The sequence below is a fragment of the Sturnira hondurensis genome, unplaced genomic scaffold (assembly GCF_014824575.4).
Source record: "Sturnira hondurensis isolate 20B ecotype Veracruz unplaced genomic scaffold, ASM1482457v3 Scaffold0018493, whole genome shotgun sequence".
NCBI classification, from domain to species: Eukaryota; Metazoa; Chordata; class Mammalia; order Chiroptera; family Phyllostomidae; genus Sturnira; species Sturnira hondurensis.
In genome coordinates this window covers 1,313,218-1,338,918 of record NW_028091124.1, presented here as the reverse complement: position 1 = coordinate 1,338,918, position 25,701 = coordinate 1,313,218, and the positions used below count along the sequence as shown (strand labels likewise).

Here is a 25,701-nt window from a genome sequence, read left to right as displayed (position 1 = left end):
GCCTCCCCAGGGAACTTCCTCACCACGGTGACTTTGGATGCTGCGGAAGGCAAGCAAGGAAGCGGCCTTGGGAACATGGCTGTGCGTCTCCCGCACTCCGCGTCGGGGGACTCTGCGCAGGCCCGCATGCTGTGCCCGGAGGTCAGTCGTTTGGTGCCCTCCCAGCCCCCGTGCAGACCCACGGACCGGCCTCTGCACATGGCACCTGAGGACTGCGTGGGCCGGCCCCGCCCCCAGTCCCAGCACCCCATTTGTCTTTGTTTTCTTTTCCTTCTTGAGGCGCTCAGGGTTGCATGTTCTTCAACACAAACTGCTTCCAACCCTCAGGAGCACAATGAACTCACTCTCTTCCACCAACCCACCCAGGCAGGAGGGGTGGGGAAGACCCTCCCAGCCTCAGGGGGCATCTGTGTTGTTCCCAGTCCCTGGGAACACATTCCCCTCTCTCCTTCCTGCCTCCTGGCCTCCTGGATGCCCAACGAGGGTTCCAGGCTGAAGGGAAAGGTGGAGCCGCCCGTGGAACCCGCCGGTCCCCACCGGGGCCAGGTTCCCCCAGGGCTGCACCTCCCAGCGCCCCACCAGCCGCCATCCCCAGGCTTCCAGTCTCACATTTCTTCCCAGACCCCAGGCACAGACTTTGCACTAGGCCTGCCTGCTTGCACACCCTGGGCTGCACTGGATGTGTTGTTCTGGCAAATTCTGGGGCCGAGCTGGCCAGATGACTGAATCCTCCTCAGAAAGACGGCTGAGATGTTTGTGTAGCTTCGTCACCGCGGGGCAGGGCTGGGCTCCCAGGAGGGAACCCGCACCCGCACCACCGTCCTGGCCGGGCTCCTCCACCCACGGTTCTCTGCGCACTGAGTGGCAAGCTGTGCGTGGCTCTCAGCCCGTGCCACTGCCACCTCTCGCTGCAGAAATGCAGAGGAGCCGAGAGGTTAGGTTCGGGCAGGCCCCGAGTGGCCCCCCGCCTGGATCAGCCTGGGCTGCAGTGACTCAGAGCCCAGGCGTTTAGTCTTCTGGCTGCAAGTAAGCAGAGCAGGGAGGCTTCAGTGGGCCGCCAGGGCTCCTGGCCAGCAGCTCCCGGCTCCCGGGTTCGCCTGGGCCCAGGGGGTCGGGACCAAGACCACGTGGGACCCGGGCAGAGAGGTTGGTACCCACTGGGCACAGCAGGGCCGGAAGGGGGTGGGGGGGGATGCAGGCCCTGGCTGCTCTGCAGAGATGCTGGGCCAGGTCCCCCTGCCCGGGGTCCCCCTGCCTGGGGTCCACCTGGGTTGTCCTTCAGAGGCACACAAGGATCACTGTTCCGTAGCCACCTGCTCCCGATGTACCTGTCAGGTGCGTTGTCACAAGCCGTTGCCCTTCTCGGAGCCCCCGTGCTTTACGGAAGGGGGCCCTTGGGGTCTTCCCTCCTCCAGACCCTCTCCACGGTTTGGAGTGTGAGGTGCATGGCAGGGCAGGGCCTCGGGGTCTGTGGGAGCCCTGAGACGCCTGGGTGGGAAGCCGGGGTGAGCGCTCGGTGGGCCGCCCCCAGCACCAGGCCTGGCTGCCAAGCGGTGTGAGGACGCCCCTCCTTCCCCGGCAAACTGTAAAGGGCAGAGAGAGAGGGGGGCAGAGCCCGCCGCCTGGGGACAGCATGGGGCGAAGGGGAGCGAAGATGACGCCCCTTCCCCGGTCCCAGCACTCAGCACAGTTACCTTTATTCTGAGAAGGGCCCCACGAGGGCTCTTACTCCCATTCCCCAGGTGGGGAGACTGAGGGCCTGGATGCTCGGCTGCAGGCGTCCAGCTGGCAGTGGAGCCCGGGCGGCCTGCGCCTCATGTACATTGTCTGAAACCAGGGCTGCCCCCTGAGTCAAATGGGGCCCAGTGAGCACTCCCTGCGCCCCTGCCCACCGTGTGCGGCGGCCTGGCCAGTTCTGCACCAGGTGGCAGTTGCCCCTGCCTCCCGCTCCACCCCACACGCCTGTGCGGTCAGGATTCAGCAAGACAGGCCAGGCATGTTCAGCCAGGACACGGGTGCCCTGGCATCTCCTGGCTCTGGTGGTCCAGCCACACACCCCCAGACTCAGCCTGCGAATTAGGAGGGCCCAGGGCATAAGAGGACCCTCGGCTTCTGTGGGATTCAGAGTCTGCTGGTTTGGAGCGTGTGTTCCTGCCCACCCAGGGACCCCCACTGCCTCTTAGACGTGTGCTGAAGGTGGCAGGCAGGCATAAGGCTCTCCATCAGGAAGGACCACAGCGTGAGTGTGTGAGCAGCGTGATTCCCAGGGACGCAGGGTTGCCACACAGTGCCCAGTGGGGGTGGGGGCCCTTCTTCCTCCCGGCCTGTCTCTCGGGACCTGTGACCCTCCTCTCCAGGTCATTCTTTTACATGTTTCATTTATTTTTTAAGTTAAGACTTTACATTTTTTTAGAGCAGTTTAAAGTTCACAGGAAAATCAAGGGTTAGGTCCGGAAATCCCCACGCGCCCCTCATCTTCCCACTGTGTGCCCCTCCGAGGGGAGCATCGTGGCCATCTGTGACCCCAGACGGACACCTCCCCGCCACCCGGAGTCCCCGGTGGACATTAGGTCCACTTGAGGTGTGGCATGTTCTGTGGGTCTGGGTGAACGTGCCACGACACGTGCCCACCGTCACAGGACCCGAGAGAACAGGTTAGCTGCCCGAGAACCCCTCTGTGCATGGCCTGCCCACCGCCCTGCCCTCGGAGCCCTGGCCCCCACGGAGCTCCTCGCCGTCTCCACAGCGCTGCCTTTTCCAGCGCGCCGTGGAGTTGGATCCACACAGCATGCAGCCTCCCAGACGGGCTTCGTTCACTCAGCAACATCACTCATGGCCCCTCCGCGCCTTTTCGTGGCTTGAGAGCTCGTTACTTTTTAGTGCTGAACGACGTCCCACCGTCTGGATGGACCACAGGGCATGTGCCTACCACCCAGGGAGGGACAGCTTGGTGGCCCCGAGTGTGGGCACCACGAATGAAGCTTCTGTGAGCATCCACCACTTGGCCGCCTGGGGACCCCGTCTCGGTCACACGCAAATCACCCAGGAGGCCCACAGCTGGGCATGCGGTCTGTGCACCGCCTGTTTGCCCGGTGCGGACATGCAGGATGGTGAGTGGGCCCTGTCTTCCTAAACACACGGAGAACTTGTGGGGTGTCTGTGACACAGAGATGCCCTTTCTCCGTGACAAGGAGAAGCCCCTGTGGTGGGCGACTGCCTGGGGGACATTTCTGGCAACTTGGGGGCCCCCGGTTTACGGGGGACAGAGTCCACCTCACCTTACAGGGCCTCCTCTGTTCCAGAAGCCGGTGGCTGTTGGCGGGAAAGGAGCCGTGACACTGAAGGGAACACGGCCTCCAAACCGCTCTCTGAGGAGGCGAGAGGGGACAGCCACGGTGGGGGGAGACCTCAGAGGACAGAGTGCACATGGACTGCACTGGGGGCGGGGTTTGGGCAGTGAAACCCTGTGCTCCATGTGACGTATTCTGCCCCCCAGGCTGTGTGCCGGGCCTTTGGGAGCGGGGGCAGCACTTGGGGGCACGGCCAGCCTGACCCCGGGGACCCTAGCTGCCCCAGGGGACGCTGAGGGGGATGTCACCGTGAGACCACCACGCTCCGGGCCTGTGACACTGCAGGACCGCGCCCCACGCTGGCCTTGGCTGGCTACGGCTGGCCACACAGCTACCTGAGCTCGGCGGGTGGCAGAATGGGCTGAGTGACCGTCACAGTATGGACGGGACTCGTTCTAACAGCTCAGCAGGCACTGAGGGAGCCTCGGCTGGCCGGGCCAGGACAGGGACTGCCATCATCTGTTCCATCCCCCAGATGGTGGCGCGGTGGGCGGGCGGGCATTCATGGGTTTGCTGGAGACAGGCGTGGGCCGCAGAGGGCTCGCCACGCTTCAGGTGCAGCAGGTGCGGGCTGGCGGCCGGGCTGGGGCCCCTCAGAAAGCGAGCGGTGCCGCCTGTTCACGCAGGGTGGGGAGCATTTCGGGGGGGCCCGTAGAGACGGCTTCACAAGAAGCCCACCGCCGTTTCCTGTGGAGACGGCTTCCTCCTCGGACGGAGCAGTCTGCTCTCTCTGCCAGGCGGCAAGAGTGAACGCACGCAGTGGGGCCGCAGCCAGCTGGGGGGGCCTGTGTGTCGGAGAGCAGCTCGCAGCAGCCGCTTGCGGGAGGGGAAGGAGGAATTGCAAACCGTGCGGCCGAGGTGCGGTTTCTGCCTGGGACGTCGAGGGAACGGCAGCACTGGGCCAAGAAACAGTCTCATTCACAAGGGGGCTGAGGGCTCGAGCAGACCTCCCTCCAGAGATGGCCTACAGGTGGCCGACGCGTGCATGCAACGATGCTCAGCCTCACTGGTCAGAAATGCACACCAGAGCCACAGGGAGATGGCCTCACACGTGCTAGGGCAGCTGCTGCCACAAAACTGCAAATGGGAGTCGGGTGCACCCCCAAGAAGCGGGAGCCCTGGGCACCGCTGGTGCTGCCCTGGGACTCCGAGGCCGGCCTGGGCAAGGGCTGGTTGGGTGCAGGTTTGCCCCGGGCTTTCCCCGAGGGGTGGGGTTCTGGCCGCCACGAGGGGACCCTCCCTGGACTGTGGCGTGGGCTGCAGGGCCGGGCCCACCTGAGGGTCTGGAGAGTCTGAGGCGCGTCCGTCAGGGCTCCCAGAGCCTGTCCCTCGGAAGCAATGCTCACCGGGTTCAAAGAGGAGGAAGAGGCCAAGCCTTTGCGGAAACCAGAGCCCACGAGCCCCGTTTGTCCGTATTATTGAGATCTGGTGGCTTTCCAGCCAGGCCCCTGGAGGAAGGGGTGATGCTCTTTTCAGAGAATTGAGTCAACTGTCTGCTAATCTGAAATGGATACAAGTCTTCAGGGCCACTCAGATTAAGGGCTTCAGGATGGCGAGTTATGTGTTCGGAGCTGAATTATGAAGGAGCGTGTGGCCTGGGAGGCAGGCGAGCCCAGCCAGCGTGGCCCAGGTTCAGTCCCTTGGGGCACCAGCGAGCTGCCCAGGTGCCCGGTGGTTCCTGTTCTGCAGACGCACCGTGGGGGGGGGGGGGGCACCGGCCCTCCCCCACTCCTTGTCCGCTGCCCTGTCCCCAAACCCTTCCTGGGCAAGGGGACTCACTGTGCATCTGCTGAGCTGGAGTGCTGGACACGCGTCCCTAACTTGATCTGTACTTTTTCCGGGAAAAGTAACTACTCACTAGCGTTCTGCAACGAGTGGAGACATGGTCCATGTCTGGGAGACCTTAGGGACTCGCCTGGGGGGGTGATGGGTGGGGCTGCCTTCCCAGATTAGAAGGTCCCAAGGCCGGTGACCCAGGGGCTTAGCAGCCACCACTTTTCCCAGGAAACACAGGGGTTGGAGGACACGAGCGCCCGGATTCTCTCATTGAAAGCCGCGTGTGACTAAGTCCAGAAAACAAGAACCTCATTTGCTTGGAAATCTGGACCTTCCTGCTGTGGCTGCTTGTCTGGACGGCCCTTGGGGGTCCGCTGTAGCCTGCGCTGCAGCGGCTTGGAGCGTCCCACTGAGTCATCCCACGGTCTTCTGCAAAAGAATGGGATAGGGCCCGGGGGCTTCCGCAGCGAAGGCAGGCTGCGTGTCTGCGTCTGGTGGTTGGGGCCAGTCCTCCCCAGCCCCCACCCAGCCCGTCCCCAACCCCCGAGGTGGCTTTCTAAGGACTGACCCTCGGCTCTGCCGGCCTCCCCTGAAGAAGCCGCAGAGGCTCCCGGCCCCGTGAGGGAGGTTGAGGCATCCTTCAAATGCCCTTGGGTAGGAGAGAGAGGCTGCCCAACCGGGAGTCCGGTGTCTCTCTCCGTCTGCCCGCCCCCATCCGCACCCACTCGCCCCCTGTTCCGGACAGCGCTGCCCTCCTCCGTGGGCAGCTGTGTCTCGAATGCACAGAAGATCTGAAATGGAGGAAGGGCGGCAGAGTGCACGCCGCCGGAGTGGGTTTGTTTTCTCCGACGGCCAGAAGTCTCTGGGCCCAAGGGACACATCATCGCTGCTCCCACCTCCTGGAAGCTCTGACACCTGGTCAAACATGGGCCCATTGCTGTGTCCCACGTGGCCGTCATGTGTTGGTGAGGGAGCCCCGGGGCTGCCTTGGGCAGGGACCGGCTCGCCTCCAGCTGGATGTTCAGGAACCCGCGGGAGCTGAGAAAATGCCGTGAACTTCGGCTCCCTGACTGGGTCACGGGACGGCCATAAATCAGGCCAGGCAGGTTCCCCTGCCGTTAATCACTCGGCCCCGTTCCTGGGGGTCACAGGGCTCTGCAGATTTCTCCCCCGCCCCCGCCAAGGACCAAAATAAATACATTTCTAAATAGATGGCAAGGTTTGCTCCCAGAGCCTTGGCGGAGAACCTGAGATCGCACTCGGTCTGGAGGGAGAGTGTACTTCACAAGATTCTGATGCAATAGGGAAAAGTAAACAAGAGCTCAAGGACCCGTTTCTGGTGGGACTTCCCCACCTGGCAGGGCCGGAGGCCCGGGTGGAGCCCGAGGATGCGGAGCTGGCCAGGGTCAAGTCCTCGCTCACTTGCTGCCTGTGGACTTGGGGCCCGCAGCCTGCCCCTGGGGGGTGGGGGAGGGGGACCCTCGGCCTCTCCGGAGGCACAGTGGCAGCTGAGCCCTCACCACACAAAAACCAGATTGGGGACCCGGCCTCCCTGGCAGTGGGACCAGGGCATTCTCGGCGTCTCATCCCTCCCCTCACACACCAGAATTTCAAAACGGGGACGAGCTGGGCCTCAGGGAAAATGACTGTCCCGTGTCTCCCGAGCTGCCTCCCGAAGAGACACGGGGCTCCCAGGGCGTCCTGTCTGGGGGCTCCCTTCTCCTTCCGAGGACCATCTGGCCGTGACGAGGCACCTCTGGGGTGTTGGCTCCCCGGGGGACTAAGAAAGAGCCCCTCCCTTTGGGGACAGTCCCCAACACAACCGCACGGGTGCAGAGCGAAGCAAACCTCTCCGACCACTTGCCATAATCATGACACCCAGACGGGTTGGAGTTAAAAAAAAAAGAACCCATTTCCTGAGGACGTAGAAGTAAATCACATTCTAGGAGAAGTACAAGGAAAACAAATACAGCGATGTTTCCAGAGCGTAGGGCACACGCCAAGGAGGCTGTGTTCGCCGACCCCAGGAGCAGCGGACACCAGGCCTCCGCGCAGGGCTCCCATGCGCCCTGACACGGCGTCACAGGCGTCCCAGGCATCGCTGTTGCCTGTGATTTTCCCTGAATCTCACAGCCCACCGTCATCAACACGAACAAACGCGAAGCATCTCAGTGGATGCGGAAATACCTTAGGGAGAATTTAACATGTTTCTGGTATTAAAATTCCTTTCCTGGCTTCTCAGTCTGCAAGCACGCCAGCACAGACCCCCCACCAGCTTCCTAGGCAGAGTCTCTTCCCGAGTCGTTCCAACAGAAGTCATGAGCGTCGCCGACAAACTGTCGTGACCGTGACCTGCCCATTTTCAGTGATTCTGAAAACCAGGAACCAGCCGTCCAGGGAAGACTATACACAGAGAAACATAAAACTGAATTATTTGGAGATGATGACACACTTGTTTACCAGAAAACTTGTCCCCACCTCATCACCAAAAAAAAAAAGTTCACTCAAAACCATCAAAAGTGATAAAACCATTTAGAAAGGAGGCCCATCACCAAGACGAGACAGCAGTTTTTAGAAGACCCTCACACACGTCAGCAGTGACCAACCAGACCACATACGAGATGTAATGATGAGCCGTGAAAGCAGGAATATCTGAGCCCCGCCCTGGCCCTGGCCCTTCCTTGGGGCCCACCCGTGACACCCTTGGACGGCCCCCCTTCCCTGGCAGGACTGTGGTGATGCTTGAACTCACCCCTTGTTCTCACCCACAGTTAAAGAGCCGCCGGACCCCACCTCCAGAGCACCGTGCTGTAGCCGGAGTGGGGCCCTGGAGCTGGCTCAGGCCCTGGGACCCCTGACCCCTCTCTGTCCAGCACCCTCCCGGGGAGTCCTGGGGTCAGCACCTGGAACAGGGGGTGCAGGCCCCGCTGTCTCAGACACTGACACAGAGCAGATTTTCCAGGGGAAGCCTCGGTCTCCGGGGTGAGACGAGGACATGCTTCTCTGGGACCACCGACTGCACAGGTTCCCCGGTGCCCCCGGCCCAAGGCTGCATCCGTGGTGAGCCAGGGCCTTGGCTGGACACTCAGCTCCTCTGTCCGGACAGGCAGCGACCACGTGTGGGGGCCGATGCGCCTGCGCAGTGTTCCACTTCGGCGCTGTTGGCGGAGGTTGCAGGAAGGGTTCACCCGCGGAGAACGCCATGTGAGGGTGCATCCCGGCCAGTGGGGCCCAGTCGCCCCCTGACAGACAACAGAATTCCAACTGTATAACATCACATAGAGGTGTGTGCTTTCTGCCAGGAAGGACCCCAGCCGGCCCCAGAAGCCGGAGGGTCCTGTCCCGGGTGGACCCTCACGCTCTCGCAGCTCTGCGCAGTGGAGTCTGCGCCCCCCCCCCCCGCCCAGGGAGGGCCTGCCTTTGTCTTCCCGGACCCGGCACGAAGGCAGGAGCAGTGGCGACCTTTCCTGTGGCTCCTCTGCGGGGAGTCCCGCTCACGGCCACAGAGGTCTCCTGGCTGGAGGTGAGGACGGGGCGACTCAAGGCCCCAGGCAGGGAAGAGCCTTGGACAGAGCCCTGGGGCAACTGGCGTGCTGGGCCGTGGGAAGAACAGGGTGAGACTCTCAGTGTAATTGTTATGAATCCAATGAGCAGCGGGCACCAAGGTCAAGGCCATGGGCTCTGTGGTCCTCACCTCTTTCCTGTGAACGCTGGCTGAGTGTGGTCCTGTCTCAGCTCATGGGGGGGCGGGGTGGAGAGCAATTATCACCCCTCAGGGCTTCCCCACCCCCAGCCCATTCCCTCTCTCCCTCCCACCCTCCTGTATGCCGGAAGCCAGCCGGCCAGGTCCCTGGACCCACGTACCTGCCTCGAGAGTCGCTGGCGGCAGCCGCCGGGGCCTGGGTCTCTGAGGCCGGCTGGGCTGGACTCTCTCTGGGCAGCGACCTCTCTGAGTCTCAGCTCACGGCCTCCAGCAACAGAGCCCAGGGCACAGCCTCTGCCTGTTGTCCTGTGCCCACTCCAGGGGCGCTCTGCGTCTGTCAAGGCTGAGGGCACTGTCCGGGGGCCTCCCAGTGCCGGGCAGGGGAGCACTGGGCACTGCCAGGGNGGGGTGGAGAGCAATTATCACCCCTCAGGGCTTCCCCACCCCCAGCCCATTCCCTCTCTCCCTCCCACCCTCCTGTATGCCGGAAGCCAGCCGGCCAGGTCCCTGGACCCACGTACCTGCCTCGAGAGTCGCTGGCGGCAGCCGCCGGGGCCTGGGTCTCTGAGGCCGGCTGGGCTGGACTCTCTCTGGGCAGCGACCTCTCTGAGTCTCAGCTCACTGCCTCTGGCAACGGAGCCCGGGGCACAGCCTCTGCCTGTTGTCCTGTGCCCACTCCAGGGGCACTCTGCGTCTGTCAAGGCTGAGGGCACTGTCCGGGGGCCTCCCAGTGCCGGGCAGGGGAGCACTGGGCACTGCCAGGGTTGGGGTGCCCGCCCACAGTCAGCCTGGACTTACCACGCATGGGAGCCACCAGCCCCAGGGCAAGTAGGAGAGCGAGGAAGTGGCCCCACCTCCCTCCCTCCCTCCCTCCCTCCCTCTCTCTCTCTCTCTCTCTCACACACACACACACACACAGAATCTTGCTCAGTGGGCACACAGCCAGTCAGGATTTAAGTCCAGGCCTGGCCCGGAGCCCCAGGTCACCCACCAAGCCTCCAATGTTCTTCCTGCCGCCCCAGCCGCCCAGGCCCCCCAAGCCCTCGGGGCCATAACCCAGGTGGCGGCTGGAGACCCATCGGGCCGTTTCCACTCCAAGCAGCGCCGAGCAGCAATGCAGACGCCAAGCGTGCATCCCTCCCGGGCCAGGGCGCGTGCGGGTTCCTCGGGCCACCCTGACTCAGGCTACTGTCACCTCACAGCCACTTGGACCTGACGCCAAGACAGCGGCACCTCAGCCCTCCTCCCCCATCCAGCCCCGGGCCTGGAGCCGAGGGTCTGCGGAAACACTTAGACTCTTGAGGAAAACCCCTCGAAAGGAGCAAATTAGTTTGTAAGCCACACATACACTTCGCCCCACGGCGAGGGGCCAGCTAGGGGGGTGGTGTGCTTGGAGTCCTGTGAAGGGACAAGTCAATTTCAGGGGTTCCCTGTGGCCGAAGCTTCACTCACAAAACAGAGGGATCCTTTCTGAGGATCCCTCCAGGGACCTGGGGCCGTCGCGGCCGCTCAGAGCCAGGCAGCAGTGACGGCAGCCGAGGGACAGGCAGACTCAGACCAGGTGTGCACCCAGGATGGGCAGGATTCGGGTCCCAGCCAGGCCTCCAGGCGACGGACGTCTGAACCCTGCTGGGTCTCAAGGTCCACTGGCCGAGTGCCCGGGGACGGCTCGGCCCGCGGAGCTTGAGGGGCAGAGCCCAGGTGCTGGGCGTGGGAGGTCTGCCCCTCAGAGCTGCCTGGAGGGCAGAGGGTCGTCCATCCTGAGACCGTGACCTGTGAGGGTGCTTAGCCTCTGGCCAGTGTGGCCCTGAGGGACTCAGGCAAGAGGACTTTGAGACCCTGCCTTCCCTCCAGCTTCTGTTTTTCTGTGGATGCTTCTAGAGCCCGGGGCGAGACCTGTGTATTCCGAACTCTCCTCTCGTGGTGCTGAGGGCCTGGCAGGAGAGTGCCCCGTGGAGGAGGGTCCTGCTTCGTCGTGAGGACAGGGCCGCCGACTGGGTCCTCGGGGGGTCGTCCTGCAGTGCCTGTGGGGCCCGCAGAGCCCGTCCGCAGTGGAGACCAGGGCCTTCGCCACGTCGCTCGTCCTGAAACTCTCTGCCAGTCTGAGCTGCTGGTGCTCCGTTCCCCATCTGCTGGTCTCTGAGGACGGGCCTGGTGTCCTGACGTCGCCCAGGAAAAGCAAGGACAGAGAAACAGCGAGGGGAGGAGGGACAGAGGTGGCCGGCCCATCCCTCACCCCTCATGAGCCTTTCGTTCCAACAGAGGAAGGAGCAGGGTTTTGGAGACAGATCACGGGTAGCTTTCAGCGTTTTCTGGAAGGCCAGCCAGGGAAGACGCCTGTGCTCACTGAGGGCGTCGGAGGTGGTGCAAGCTCTCAGTGCTGAACATCTTCGGGAGACAGGAAGCACCAGCTCTGGGAAGAGACTTGCTGGACGCCGGCGGTGCCCCCAGACGGAACGTGTGTGCGAGCGCTCCATTCTCGAGATTCTAAAAACTCACAAAGACCCCTGAGCCAGGTCCTTGCTTCTGCTGGGCGGAAACGAGGTCTGGTTTGAGGACAAGATGTGACCAAGATCACTCAGCCAGCAGGCGGCAAAGGGGAGCTTATGCCTGAGGGCAGGTCCTCAGAGTGGAGTCCTGAAACTCCTCCCAGTGTGAGGTGCCTCCCTTCCCCCACTGGCCACACCATCGGGGTCCACAGGAAACCCCGGGCAGTGGCGTGATGAGTGAATGGGCTTGCATGCACCACCAGGAGGGTGGGTGGGGGGCGTGAGCAGCACCCTGGTCCCTGTGTGGGTGCTGGGAGGAGACAGGCTTTGGCTGACCAGAGCCCAGCCTCTGTCACAGGTGAGGGCTGCCGTGGAGGGCCCCAGGGCCAAGCAGCCTGCCCCCTGTGCTGGCAGCCCTGGGCCCCCACAGGTCCCACAAAGGTCCCTGTTACTGAGCTCAGGTGAGGGGGGAGTGGAAAGCTGGCCCCTTTGGGTGTCTGGTGCGCATCTGACGGAGGGAAGAACAGGGTTCTCGTACAGAACAGCCGAGCAGGGTTCTGCCTCTTGGGCTGCCTGGTGTCCGTCACGTGTCAGCCCTCCGCCCGGCCAGAGATGTCGAGATCGGACGCCATCCCTCCCCTGGGTCCTGTGGGCTGGTGCCAGGGGTGCTGGTGGGACTCTGTGGGATGGCATTGAGGGCGAGGGTGCGAATCACCATCGAGGCCCCTGAGAGCCCTGAGAATCGCCTTGTTAGCACTCTGTGCAGCCCTGGGAGGTGAAGGGCCCGTGACTGGAACACTTCAGGGTCATTTCCAAAAGGGAGCCAGGGCCTCTCCACATTTAGGAGTGTGCTTGTGATGCTGGTTGCAATCACAGTGCTAATGACTTCCCCCCAAGACATGAAAACGTGCAGTGAACTTCATGTTCAAGGCCAGCCGAGGCTGCCCTGTTTACTGCCTGCCAGGACCCTGCTCGGGGTCTGCGTCCCCAGCCGCTGGTGAGATGATGTTAACCCCTGCCCCCTGCAGATGTTCAAGTTCACAGACTGACTTGGTGTTAATTACATCTTCAACTGGATGAGGAGAATGCCTGGAACCCTGGCTCAACTGTGTCGGGGGAGGGTGGTCCCTCCACATCCACTGGTGCCCCAACACACTGTCACTTATGGCTCTCCAGGCCCCCAGGGTCTGGGGCCAAGTTGAGATTCTGTCTCAGAAGAGGCTGTGGGGTCGCCAGCGCTGTAAAGATAAGCCCAGTGTAGGCGGGCACCCACCAGCCTGCTTGGGGCTCCCGTGCTGGAGACTGGGAGTGTGGGCTTCCGGCGGGTCTCAGAGACCAGCTGTGGCTGTGAGGGGCGCCCCAGGCCACCAGCTCAGTGTGCCGTACCTTCCGTGCACAGGTGACTCGGGGATGCAGGCCAGCGGGGAGGCAGGGGCGTGGCCTCGGAAGCTCCTGTTTGGTCAGTGAGTGAGACACCTGTTCTGAGCCCAGATTCCAAGCAGCCGAAGAAGCTTGCTGTGGAGAGGTTTCAGGTGGCCCAGCTGTGGCCTCGTGTCCCACGTGGTGCTAGCAGCCCGAGTCTCAGTGACTGCCTGGGGTGGAGTCCCAGCCACGTGAGCGGGCAGGGAGCCGAGGCTGCTGCCGGGGCCTCGGACAGGGCTGCCTTGCTCTGTTGAGGGAAACTGTCTGTAGTGAGTCATTTCGGATCCACGTTTGAGGAGCTGGGCTTCGAAAGCCCCTGGCACTGCAGCTCTTCCCAAATCGTGAAGCTTCTTCGGGGTGTAACGTGGCCTCCTCGGCCGGTCAGTGAGTCACTGACCAGCGGCAGGCTTCCTGGAGTCACTCAGGAGGCGGCCAGGCATCGGCCCCTTCGCGCTCCCCTTGAGCGTCACTCTGGACTCTGAGCCTGGGTTCAGGGTGCACCCAGAGTCCTTGTTTTCGGGGTCCTGCCTCCGTGTCGGGGTCTGTGGGGCTCTCTTCTCCCTGCCGGCTTTGCTCCTCTGTGTTGGCTTGCGAGGTGGCGTTTTATTTTAAAGTGAACTTCAAGCTGAATTGTTTCAGATGGCTCAGTATGTCTGTGTGGCGTCTATTTATTGACAGATCTTGCCTGGGGGGGCCGGGAGGGAAGGTGGGGTCCGTGTGCGTCTAGGATGGAACGTGGATGCCGGAACCCGAGGCACCGGCTCCGCTCTCCGTGCTCACGGGTCTGTCTTGGCCAAAGAAATTACTGCGGGAAGTTGAGCTGAAGTTCAGACGGTAATTAAATGCGTGAAAAACGGGCAGAAAAGGGAGGAGGGTCCCCACCTGAGGAGCGGTAGCCCTTGATTCGGCAGGAATGTCGCAGCGAACACCCGCAGACTTCACTCCTCGCGTTGAGAGTGACCCCGAGTCTCGCTCCCAACCTCCCGGCCTTCGCTCTGCTGCCCTTCAGGGGAGGCAGCAGTTTCTGGCTTCCGCACTCAGGAATATTGCTGTACTCCGTTAAAAATGCCCGGGGACGTCTGGGAAAACACACGACTGAGCCCGCCACGTGTGGCCGGCGATTCCCACGAGAAGGGCCGGCTCCACGGAAGGAAAAGCCAGAATATCCTTCGAGACGTGAGTTCTCCTAAGAAGAGGGACCCGGCACCCTCCTTGGGCGCATCCGCCCTGCCGGCTTCTTCCCCATCTGCGTCCGGTCCGCGGCCACCCGGCGTTCCTGGGGTCCCAGAGGGCTGTGGGGGGACCGGAGACGTCGCGTGAGCCGCCCCTCAGCGCCCGGCGTCCACACCGACCTCTGTGTGAGGGGCCGGGAGAAACCACGTGAGCGGGCGCTGTCGACACCAGACCTCCCATTCAGACATGGCTCAAACTTGGGACAAAGGTGACGCTTCTTAGGGAGGAATGTGTGTGTGGGGTGTGGTTTGTGTATGTGCGGTGTGCGCATATGCACCTTCATGTACACTCCCATGGCATGCATGACGTGTGATACACGCACACCGTGTCTGGAAAATTGGGAAACACTGAGGCACGGAAGCCACTGCCACCTGCCCTGCCGCGTCCCCCCGGCGTTTCCTGGGTGCAGAGTGGGGCGCCGTGCCCTCTCTGTGCGCGGCAGGCATGAGGGTGGGACGGTTACGCTTCAGAGAAAGCTCCGTTTGCGTTTGCACCGTGCAGTCGGGCCAGGTGTTGCGTCACCCAGTCCCGGTGGAGTCGGCTCCCGTGGCCCCAGCGGACTCGTGTCCAGCGGCTGCTCTGGGTGTTCGCTGCGGGTCACTGAACTCCAAGTGAGCGTCTCCTAGGGGCAGGTGGTCTGTCGCCTGCCAGGCAGGGGGAGTCAGCCCATCTCACAGAAGGGCATCCCCCGAGTGCCCACTTGGTCTTCAAAGGCTGTCCTGCCTCTGTCCTCCGCTGCGAGGGGTCAGGGCCAGCAGACCCCAGCACCCGTGGGACAGACGGAGCGCATGCCAGCCCCCCAGCCCAGCAGGCAGCCCCCCTCGCGGGTGTCCCTCAGGAACGCAGCCGAGGTGTGCGCCCCCACGCTCCCCTTCTCAGCAGGTCGCTTTCCATGAACTCCTGCGGTTTGGGAAAACACGGGTAATTCAGGTCTTTTTCTTTTTCCTACTCAAAAAAATTTGAAAACAAAGTAAATTCCATCAGGTTTTTTTTGAGCAAGCTGTAATTTGCAAATGTGGGGTTTCAATCCAGGAATGGTGAATTTTTAGAAGTCGAACCAACACGAACCCAGCTCTGCTTCTCCTCCCTGGACCCGGGGCAGAGAGCCGTTGGGGACGGGCGCGCTACTCCTCAAACTCCGAACCCAGGCCGCCTCCGCCGCCGCAACGCTCCAGGGCTTCTGCTCCTGAGGACCTGCACACCCCTCCCACCCCCAGATGAGGCCCCTCAGTCCCCAGAGTCACCAAGCACCAGGCTGAACGACTCAAGTCCTTCTCGGACGCCATGGTGTGCACTCACACACGGCGGAGGTGACACTGACCGCCAAGGAAGGTGACGCTGCAGGTTACTTGTGGGCCTGTGGCCTCTGCTGGCCCTCGCAGAGCCTCCCAGATTCAATGTGGACAAGGAAGTGGTCCCATTTGCTGGTCCCGTTTCCTTATGTTTGCGTCTCGTGAGGTGAGAAAGTCCCGACCCAAAAACACGTGTGGGGGTTGAGGGCTTTGTGGGGAAGCGTCGGAGGGCCATTCCTTTTGGGGGAAGCGTCCAGCGTGTCTTCCAGCAGCTGCACAGCCCCGGTGCACCAGGGTCAGCAGCGTTGTCCGGACCGTATCTGGGGGTGGGACTCCTGGGAGCCCCCGGGCCAGCAGTCACCTGGCTAACCCCACAGAGACATGCTCCTGACCTCGGGTCTGTCCTGGTGACCAGCGGGGGCACCTCTGTGGCACCTTCTCAGACGTGACTCGGGGCCCACATCCCCTTCTTGTGCAGGTCTGGATGTTGGCCTTGACCTCTGCCACTGGGTCTGCTGTCCCTGAGCCTCAGGGGCTCCCAGGTGGTGGAGGCCAGCAGTAGGAGGTACCGGGGAGTGGGAGGAACGGTCTGCCTGACGTCCCTCCCCTGCTGACCTGTGCCCACCTCACTCTGCCCGCCAGAAGGAGGCCCAGAGATAGGCGTAGGTCGAAGTTCGGGGGTTGGGGTCGCCTTGGCTGGCAGAGGCTCCTTGCTCTGGGCGTGCGGGGGCCTGGAGGAGAGGCGCCTGCACGATTCCCAGGTGGAGCGGCCCACCCAGCAAGCCCGGCTGTCCTCGGGGGCTGTGCTGCCTCCTGCTCCCCACATCGGCCCCCAGACGGGCCGAGCCTGTGCTCTGCGGGCTCGCCCAGGTGTCTCCTGTCCGGATCAGCAGGAGAGTCAGACGCCGCAGGAGAATGTGTCTTCAGTGCAAGGCTGGGAGGTGGGACTCCTCGCATCAGACAGCGGGGTTTGTTCATGGGCCATTTGTCCTTTACTCCTCCGTTGGTCCGTCAAGTTCACCACGTCTCCACTCCCCCTTCATTGGTCTGTCAGTCCACCATTTGTCCATTCTTCTCCAGCTCTTGTCTGTCTTTAAACCACACACGTTCTCCCTGTTTGTCTCATGTGCTGGGGGGTGGCCTGGCTCCAGTAGCTCCCGTCCTGAAGAGGATCTGCACACCTTCCCTGGGGACCCCAGGACCTCGGCTCTAAATGACAGTGGGTCCTTTCCTGGCCCGGACGCTCACTGCCCACAGACACACCTGGGGCTGCTCGCTCACCTGTCCTGCGTCTCTGAGGCAGCGTTGCCAAACGCCCCATTTGCGTTTGCACCGTGCAGTCGGGCCACGTGTTGCGTCACCCAGTCCCGGTGGAGTCGGCTCCCGTGGCCCCAGCGGACTCGTCATGCACGCCCCAGGGGCCTCGTGTCCAGCGTGTTTGCGTCGAGACGCAAACATAAGGAAACGGGACCAGCAAATGGGACTGCTTCCTTGTCCACATTGAATCTGGAAGGCTCTGCGAGGGCCGGCAGAGGCCACAGGCCCACAAGTGACCTGCAGCGTCACCTTCCTTGGCGGTCAGTGTCACCTCCGCCGTGTGTGAGTGCACACTGTGGGCAAAGTCTCCAGTGCGTGAGTGTGTGACAGTCGATTCCTAAATATGACATATTTCCCAACGGAAATTAGTCTCACTCTCATGGGGCTAAAATTCGAGAGTATAAAATGGGCCAAAAGTGACTAAATCCAGAGCTTGGGGAGGAGGGGCCTTGTCCCGTTGCTGAAGGGGGGTGAGTTGGCCAAGCCCCCAGCCCCCACGAGCTGGGACATCACAGCGCCTAGGAGTAGAGCCTCCACACTGGGGCCGCTGCACACCACTGGCTTTCCGGAATCCACCCCGTGTGTCTCTGGTGTCTGCCGCAGCCCAGCATCCCACAGGTCGCTGGGACTGGAGGTTGGGTCACAGCGTAATTCCTTCCAGAGCTTAGTAAGGTTTTTGCCTTCTTCTGAATATGCACGGATATAGGCAAATACTTCAAAAGTAGCATATTTTATCTGGGTCCTTCACAGAAAGGGTGCCCGATAAGGTAGACTTAGGTGTGATTGTGTCTGCAAAGCGTTTTGAGTTTTAAGAAGTGTCTACTTTTCTGAGGTTAATGCTGGGAACTAGAGCCGGCCACGGTAGTCGGGGCTCATCCTTAGAGCCGATTCACTACCGGAGGCGGTTTGGGCCCTTTCCCGCAGTTCACGGACACCGTCTTGCAGCGGCCTTTCCACGCCCTGAAGACCTGTGCCCCGTGAGGGACGGGGCTGCTGCACACGGTGGGGCCAGGTTAATTCTTGTCTTTGTCCCCTTGCTGTGTGGCCCTGGAGGTAGTTGTGTTTCTGTTGAACACGTGGGAGGGGAGGGCGCCCCTTCAGGAGGTTTTGGGGAGCCTTCAGAGAATTCCCGGTAAAACACACAGGGCCTGGCCCTCGGGGCGCGAGGGTTGGCCACTGTCAGTCCCAGTTCCTGGCACACTCACTTTCTCTACGTGTACGGGAGACTGTTCCTATGGAGCCAGCCCACACTGGCCTGGGTCTGCCCTCCGAATGTGGCCTGGTGACTCCTCATTGCCAAGGCCAGGTCCTGGCTGACCACTTGGAGGGAAGTCCTCCCTCCAGCAGGGGGCACTGCCCTCCAGCGATGCGTGTGCCCTTCACAAACCCTTCCTGTGCAGCCTGCCCCACATCCTCTCCCTGAGCCCGCCCCCCCCCCCCATGTCTGCATCCCTAGTTGTGCCATGGGTGGGAGCTAACGCCAGTCTCCCCACTCCCCTGTGTCTGAAGCCCCGCCCCTGGTCTAGGGCCTGGGCTGTGATTCCCGCTGAGTGAACTTGACCTCAGGACATCCGGAAACCACGTACAATGCACCCCCACCCCCAGCATGGGTCTTGTTCTTTCCCCCACAGCGCCTTCCCTTGCGTCTGTGTTCAGTTCCTGGGGCCATGGCCCCGCCGTCCCCGGCCAACCCCTCAGTGCCCTGGACGACCCTCCAGCAGGGCCACAGTCCGTCCTGCCTGCTGGCAGCCCCGCCCCCAGGCCCCGCCGGGCGCCTTCCCTTCCAGCTGCCGGGCGCCCGCCCAGCCATCTCTGAAAAGCAGATCCATCAGGCCAGAGCCCCTCACACTTCGCATGGCTTCTGCTGCCTTGGGGGGTCCCGCCCAGACACACTGCTTCCCATCCACCGACATCCTCCCCTTCCTCCAACCCACCTGCCTGGGGCCCTGGGCCCTCGCCTCGGCCCAGGGGCCCTCCACCCCACACCCTGGGAACCAGACATCCCTGAAGACCCAGCTCCCACCCTTGAAGCGGTGAAGAGCTCCCCCGAGCCCCCGGGAACCTAACTGTTGTCCCCTCTGTGCTTCTATCCTGTATGTTTTAGACCTTTATGATAACACGTTACATTTTGCTATAAGCACTCATACTGAGAGCACACAGTTATATTTATAGTGAAATAGTCGTGGCTGTGGTGTTAATTCTGTTACACCGTCATCAGAACACGTTCCAGTTTTGTGATGAGAGTTTATTGTCCGCCCCCCACCCGTGACTGTGACCCGGGTGAGGGTGGGGACTGAGCCTGCTCTGTGTGACGCGCCAGCACAGCCCGCGGGTCGGCCGCCCTTGCCCTTCGCTTCCTGCTCTCCTGAGCCGGCGCTGCTGCCCCCGGGCGCCGTGTTTCCAGATTCTCACTGGTCAGCGGTGTGAGGACATCAGGGCCGCTGGCCGTGGACACGGGGGACAGGTGTCGGGGGAGGAGGCCTTTCTGGCCCAGGGCCAGCCGACCTGTGTTCTGGGGTGACTGCACCCGCCTGGTGACTTGGGGTAAGTCACCACTGACCTTGTCCCTGACAGGACATCATCGAAGGCACTTCCTGCTGCACCAGCGGGGGGGCCCTGCGGGGCAACTGCCCTCCCCGCTCCCCACGAGGGGGCTGTATTTGGAAGCTGGCCGTGGAGACATCTGGAGAAAGCATCACTTGCCAGCAGAAGTAGCTCTGGGTTTGGGGGCCCACGCCCTGGGAGCAGGCTGCCCCCACTATCTGCTTACTCAGGGCCGCCAGCCTGCCTATCTCGAAACCCTCCAGCTCGCACCGTGACTCACGCAGGAGAGATGAGAAGGGGCGAGGCTGCACCGGGTCAGCGCCGAGGCGCGCCCACGGGAACCCGGGCTTCCGGCTGCAGCTCCCCGGGAACCCAGCGGCCGGCCCAGCCACCCTGGGCAGGGTCTGCAGGGTGGGTCTGCCCAGGGCAGGGACGCTGGGAGGCACCGAGGAGAAGTGCTGGCCACGAAGAGGCCCCCCTGCCCTCTCCCCAGGCTGTTCTCAGGCTGACTTCTTGGCAGACAGGCCGCTCCAGACCCGGTCAGCCTGAACCGCTGAAGCCCAGCCCCCGGGGAGGGGTGCTAGCAACGCTGCTGCCCCGAGGGTGTGAGTTCTGCCTTCCTGGCGGGCAGGCCCAGAGCCTGCAGGAGCCAGCAGCGCCCCAGGGGAGAGCCCTGGCTTTGGCTTCCTAACACAGTCGTTCCAAACAGGATTCCTCCTTCTCACGCACGGCAGGAGCCAGGGTCTTGGCCTGAGTCATGGAGCTCGGGAGAGGGGCAGCCTTTCCTTCCCTGCTGTCTCCCTGCCCCACAATCCCGGGCCTGCGGACCCTGAGTGCAGGGGTCCCGCTCAGGTGACATCTGCAAGCTTGGGGCTGGTCATAGGAGCAGAGAGGGTCCAGAGGGCGTGGGAGTGTCGGCAGTGCTTGGCAGCGGGAAGGGTGTCTCTCGGCGGCCATCCTGGCCGAGTCAGAGCCCAGCTCTCTTCCATCTGGACGTGGAACACGAGAGATGTGTTTTCTGAGGCCATTCACGCTTAGACGTGTTTCTTTTGCTCTCCCCACACACACGGTCCCTGATCTGCCAGGGTCTAGTCGTCAAGGGATGCTGCTCTTTTTCCACGGGGACTCTGCATGGCCCGGACTGTCTATGACAGAGTGGATGGATGGGGAGGCGGATGGGTGGATGGGAAGGAGAGAAGAAGGGAGAGAGAGGAAGGTTTAGAAGATGGATGGAAAGCTGGGTTGCTGGTTGGGTGGGTGGGCGGGCGAGTGGGTGGGTGGGTAGAAGCCCACCCCTGCCTCGCTTTCTGGAGACTTTTCACTGATGTTTCACTTCCTGTGTTGGGTCCCAGGGAGGTAGAGTCGAATAAGACCCGACGGTCTCGGGTGGGGGAGGGGAGAGCAGCGGCCCCAGCCCCGTCCAGCCGCCCCCACCTGGGCCTGCAGGCAGCTGTGGAGCCGCACGCACACGGTCTCAGGTGGCGCTCATCTGTGGGAGGCAGCCTGGGCCCCAGATGGTTCACATCTGTGGCCGAGAACGCCGTCCGTGTCAGCAGACGCCGCTGGGGTCGGGGTGACACCACGGGGGCGGGGCCCGCGGCTCTGGGTCAAGAAGACTAATGGCCCTGCCCCGGGCCCCCCGCCCGGGCCTGGGGAATGTGGAGCGAACCCTGGAACCCACGGCTGCTGGGGGACGGCCCTGTCATATCCGCTTTTCTAGATGAGCCTGCCTTGTGCCGGGAAGGGCGGGTGCAGCTCAGATATCAGAAGCCGTGGTCATGCCCCCCCCCACCGAGGAAGGGTTCCATTTAGCCTTCTCCAGCCCCCCGTTAATTATCTAATTACAACCACATTCTCCCAGAGAGCAGCCTTGGCAGCCTGTCCCTCGCTGCCCAGGGACACTTAAAAAGGCCGCCTCGTCGGAGCACGTCGAGCTGCAGAGGAGGCGCCNCCACGGGGACTCTGCATGGCCCGGACTGTCTATGACAGAGTGGATGGATGGGGAGGCGGATGGGTGGATGGGAAGGAGAGAAGAAGGGAGAGAGAGGAAGGTTTAGAAGATGGATGGAAAGCTGGGTTGCTGGTTGGGTGGGTGGGCGGGCGAGTGGGTGGGTGGGTAGAAGCCCACCCCCGCCTCGCTTTCTGGAGACTTTTCACTGATGTTTCACTTCCTGTGTTGGGTCCCAGGGAGGTAGAGTCGAATAAGACCCGACGGTCTCGGGTGGGGGAGGGGAGAGCAGCGGCCCCAGCCCCGTTCAGCCGCCCCCACCTGGGCCTGCAGGCAGCTGTGGAGCCGCACGCACACGGTCTCAGGTGGCGCTCATCTGTGGGAGGCAGCCTGGGCCCCAGATGGTTCACATCTGTGGCCGAGAACGCCGTCCGTGTCAGCAGACACTGCTGGGGTCGGGGTGACACCACGGGGGCGGGGCCCGCGGCTCTGGGTCAAGAAGACTAACGGCCCTGCCCCGGGCCCCCCGCCCGGGCCTGGGGAATGTGGAGCGAACCCTGGAACCCACGGCTGCTGGGGGGCGGCCCTGTCATATCCGCTTTTCTAGATGAGCCTGCCTTGTGCCGGGAAGGGCGGGTGCAGCTCAGATATCAGAAGCCGTGGTCATGCCCCCCCCACCGAGGAAGGGTTCCATTTAGCCTTCTCCAGCCCCCCGTTAATTATCTAATTACAACCACATTCTCCCAGAGAGCAGCCTTGGCAGCCTGTCCCTCGCTGCCCAGGGACACTTAAAAAGGCCGCCTCGTCGGAGCGCGTCGAGCTGCAGAGGAGGCGCCAGGCGGGGGGGCGTGTTACCTGCACGTGAGTTTTAGGGAAAGTGTGTCTCAGCCTCTTCAAATCTTTGTCTTAATTCGGCAAAGGTTCGACACCCTGAGAAACGGGGTGTCGGTGTGGAGCCGGGGGTTCCGTGGGAGGACCTGCAGCCGCCCGCTGAGCAGCCTCGGGGTCACACACTCACACTGAGACACACTCAGGCGGACAGACACACTGACACACAGACACACACCGACCTGCTCACACTGACACACACCTTGCCCGTCACTGTTTCAAAAATGCGCCTGCACCCTGTGCCTCCACGCATCTCGTCCCAGGGCCCGGGGCGCCTCCCTGACCTCCCCCCTCCCCCAGTCCCCGAATCCATCCCTGGGCCCCACCCAGCTTCCACCCCTCCAACTCAGCATTTCAGCTGGCAGCCACCCCCCCATGCACCCTTGGGGCAAGGGCATGTCCTCCTTGCATAGGGTCCCCTCAGGCGTCCTGGGGACCAGGATGCCACCCTTTGGGTTGGGTGCTCCCTGGCTGGCCTGGGCCACAGCCGCTCTGTGTCCTTGCCTCCTGCCCCTCACCTGCCGGCTCGCCACAGGGTCTCACAGTTGGCGTTGGGGGCCCTGCAGAGCCCACAGGTGGCACCTTTGGTGGGTGCAGGAGGCGAGTGTGGGGTGGGGAGTGGTGCCCGGCATGGACCCCTGCTTGAGGGGGGCATCTGGCAGCTGCCCAGGGTCCTCGACAGGAGGCTGCCTAGCCCGTCTCTGCTGAGGCGGATGGGGAGGAGGCGCCTGGCCCATCCAGACTGGGCCCCTGGATGAAAGGCCAGGAGGCCCCAGGATGCCCAGGGGCGGCAGAGTCTCATGTGACCCTCCTTGTCTTCCAGACTCTGCCGTGGGGCTGAGGGGCACGAGGAACAGGGACGAGTCCATGGCTGTGACTTCTGAAACCCGATGACCTCGAGGAGGCCCCTCAACCCTCTCTGCAGCAAGAGCCCTGGACAAGGGGACAGCGGCCACGATGGACGGAGACCTGGCCCGGCAGCCTCCTGCCCCAGAGACGGTCCCCACGGAGGAGGTGGCACTCACAGTCCCTCTCACTGGTGACATGCTCATTGTCATCTTCGCCACTGTTTGGATTTTTCTTCTGGGTTTTATTGGGGGGGAGGGGGTATTTCTTTCTGGAAAACCTCTAGATTCAAGAACACATCCACGAGGATTTGGATTTTGGATTTGTATTTCCCTCTAAATGCATTTTTAATGTATATTTTTTTAATAAAACAGAGATGCTTTCCTGTACCTTCTGTTTAAACTGGACCAAGGCTCTCAGAGAAGGACCCCCGCCCCCTGCCCCTTACCCCCCCCCCCCGCATGCTTATTTCCAGTAAGCCTGGGGTCGATTCTGCCCCCTCTGCTTCCTTCGCTTTCTCCACAAGGCGCTCAGTTAACCATTTTTTATATTTCCTGTTTCAGTGTATATGTTGCTTATTTGTTTTATTTATTGAGATATTTTTTAACGAGCTCAGTGACTGCAACGTGGCTGTGTACCCTCCCCTCCCCCCCGCCCACCCGGGACCAATAAAGACCGAGCAGCCCTGGGCTTCGTCTGTTCTCTCCTCGATTCCGCAGCTTGGGGACGCCCCAGAAAGGAGGGACGGGCCGCAGGCGTGGCTGTCGCTTTGCTTTAAAAGGGACAAGAAAGGGTGTGAGGCATTTTGTGGCACACGTAATCGGAGAGCTTTCTAGAAACTTCCACCTCCGCTGCCTTAACCTTGGGAAAGCCAGGAGGTTGGCCTCAGCCCCTCCCCACACCTACCTTCCCAGCTCCTCCCCACCCCCCACAGCCTCACCTGCTGCCCGCCTTTTCCTGTTCCTCAGATCAGATGAGCCCCTCCCATGTCCCATCTCTGCCCTCCAGGGTCAGCGTTAGCCAAGGCCAGGTCCACAAGCGTCCCCTACTGCCTCAGCCCAGGTGGGACTCCTGACTGCCCAGATGTGACATTTATGCCACCCCTGTCCCCTTCTTCAGACGGATCACTGTCTGTCCAGCATGTCCACATGCGGCTGTCCGGCCCCTGGTGCCTGCACAGGGCCACTCGAGGCTGTGGGGGGTGTGCCCGTGTGACGGGTCTGTCCGGGATGGAGCCTTGGCCTGGAAACCCAGCAGGGCCCCCATCCACTGGGACTGGAAGGAGCCCATGGCTGGGGTCTGCTCTGGGTGGTCTGGGATGGTGCAGACATGACTCCACAGGGGTGGGAGTCCCACGCCCACCCGATGGCCTCCTGATCATGCCTGCTGGCACCAGGGGATTGTGGTGGCTCCGAGAGGAGGGCTTCCACTAGGGAATGGCACGTCACCAGGTCACCACCTGGGCCACTGAACGCATATGTCTCGGGGGACACCTTGTACCAGGGTCTGCTGGATGGAGCCATGCAAGGACCTGAGGCCACACCAACACCCACTCCCAGACAGTATGGACTCTGGGGAAGGGGGCCCCTGGCAGGGTTGTAGAGGTCTGGGATCCCACCCCTGTCCCTCCTCCTCCTCCTCCTCCTCCTCCTCCCTGGTCCACCAAGGGCAGGAGCTCCGGGAAGGCTAGCTGACCTAAGTTCCCATGGCCTGCTGCTCCCAGGAGGGCCTTGATGGAACTCGGCCTCCCCTGGGGCCGGCACCACCTGAGGCCCCCTGCATCCACCTGGGGCTCAGCCCCTGCAGCATGGGCCCAGCCCCCACTGCACACATGTGAAAACACATGCACACACGTGCACAGACGCACCTAAACCCCATGCAGATACTTGGGAAGGCATGGCGGTGGGAGGTCCGGCCCTGCCTGGCACTGCCCTGGAGGGTCCCCCAGAGGCCCGAGAGCTGATGTGGCCTTTGCCTGATTCAAAGGAGAACAGTGCAGAACCCTTTCACCGAGACTCACCAGTGGGCAGCCCCAGCACCTGTTCAGGAGCCAGTCTGCCTGCCCAGTGGCTGCCCCCAATCCCCACAGCAGGGGACCAGGCCCAGTGGGCCGCCCACACCCAAGCACAAACCAGATGCTTGGCCACGCACGGCCACAGTGGGGGACAACAGATGGACCCCCTCGGGAGGAACTGAGGTCCCGTCCTGGGACCCAAGACAGCCTTTGCCCCTGGGCCCTGTTCTGCCCAGGCCCAAATACACCCTCGGGCACACTCGTGCCCCCAGGGCCCAGCACTCTCTGTGAAAACGGTCATGCTTAGCCGCATGATACCCGCTCTCCACATGGGTTTCCTTGGAGTCCCCCCACCACGGGCCTCCCTCCTCCACCACATCGGATGCTTTCTTATTAGGTGCCCAAACCGTGGCCCAGGAGGTGCGCGTGGGGAGCAGGACTATGTGAGGCATGGGGAGCATTTTCCAGAAGATGCAGCTGCTTCCACTGTGTCTCCGAGACCAACAAGGTCAAGGCTGCCGTTCCAGGAGGTCACCGGACACACGTCATAGAAAAGGCTCCCGGACCTGTGGGGAGACGCGGGACAGAAGGACGAGGGGAGGGGAGGCAGCCAGTGGAGGCACCTGCGGAGGAAAGGGGAGGATGGGGGGCTTGAGGTCCAGACTCGGGGGAACGGAGATGGGGGACAGCGGCCCTCCAGGGTTGGCGAGGGGGCCGGCGCTTAGCTTCCTGGAGCTCTCTCTGCGCATGCGCCTTCCGCTTCCTACGTCAGAGGGACGAGGACAGGCCTAGAGCGGAAGCAGCGCCAACCCAGGCGCAGGCCTGCGCAGGCCGGGGGCCGCGCAACACTGGGCTGTCGGGGGCAAAATGCTGTGCACC

General features: G+C 62.6%; 1 protein-coding gene across 1 annotated transcript in view; it reads left to right on the top strand.

Annotated features, from left to right (window-relative positions):
* Positions 1 to 23,439, top strand: part of TWIST2 (twist family bHLH transcription factor 2) — a 36,384-nt gene extending 12,945 nt beyond the window's left edge. Inside the window, exon 2 of the mRNA XM_037069204.1 lies at positions 22,786 to 23,439. The gene's annotated coding sequence lies outside the window, so the exon portion shown is untranslated. The remainder of the gene's footprint in view (positions 1 to 22,785) is intronic.
* The last annotated feature ends 2,262 nt before the right edge of the window (positions 23,440 to 25,701 follow it).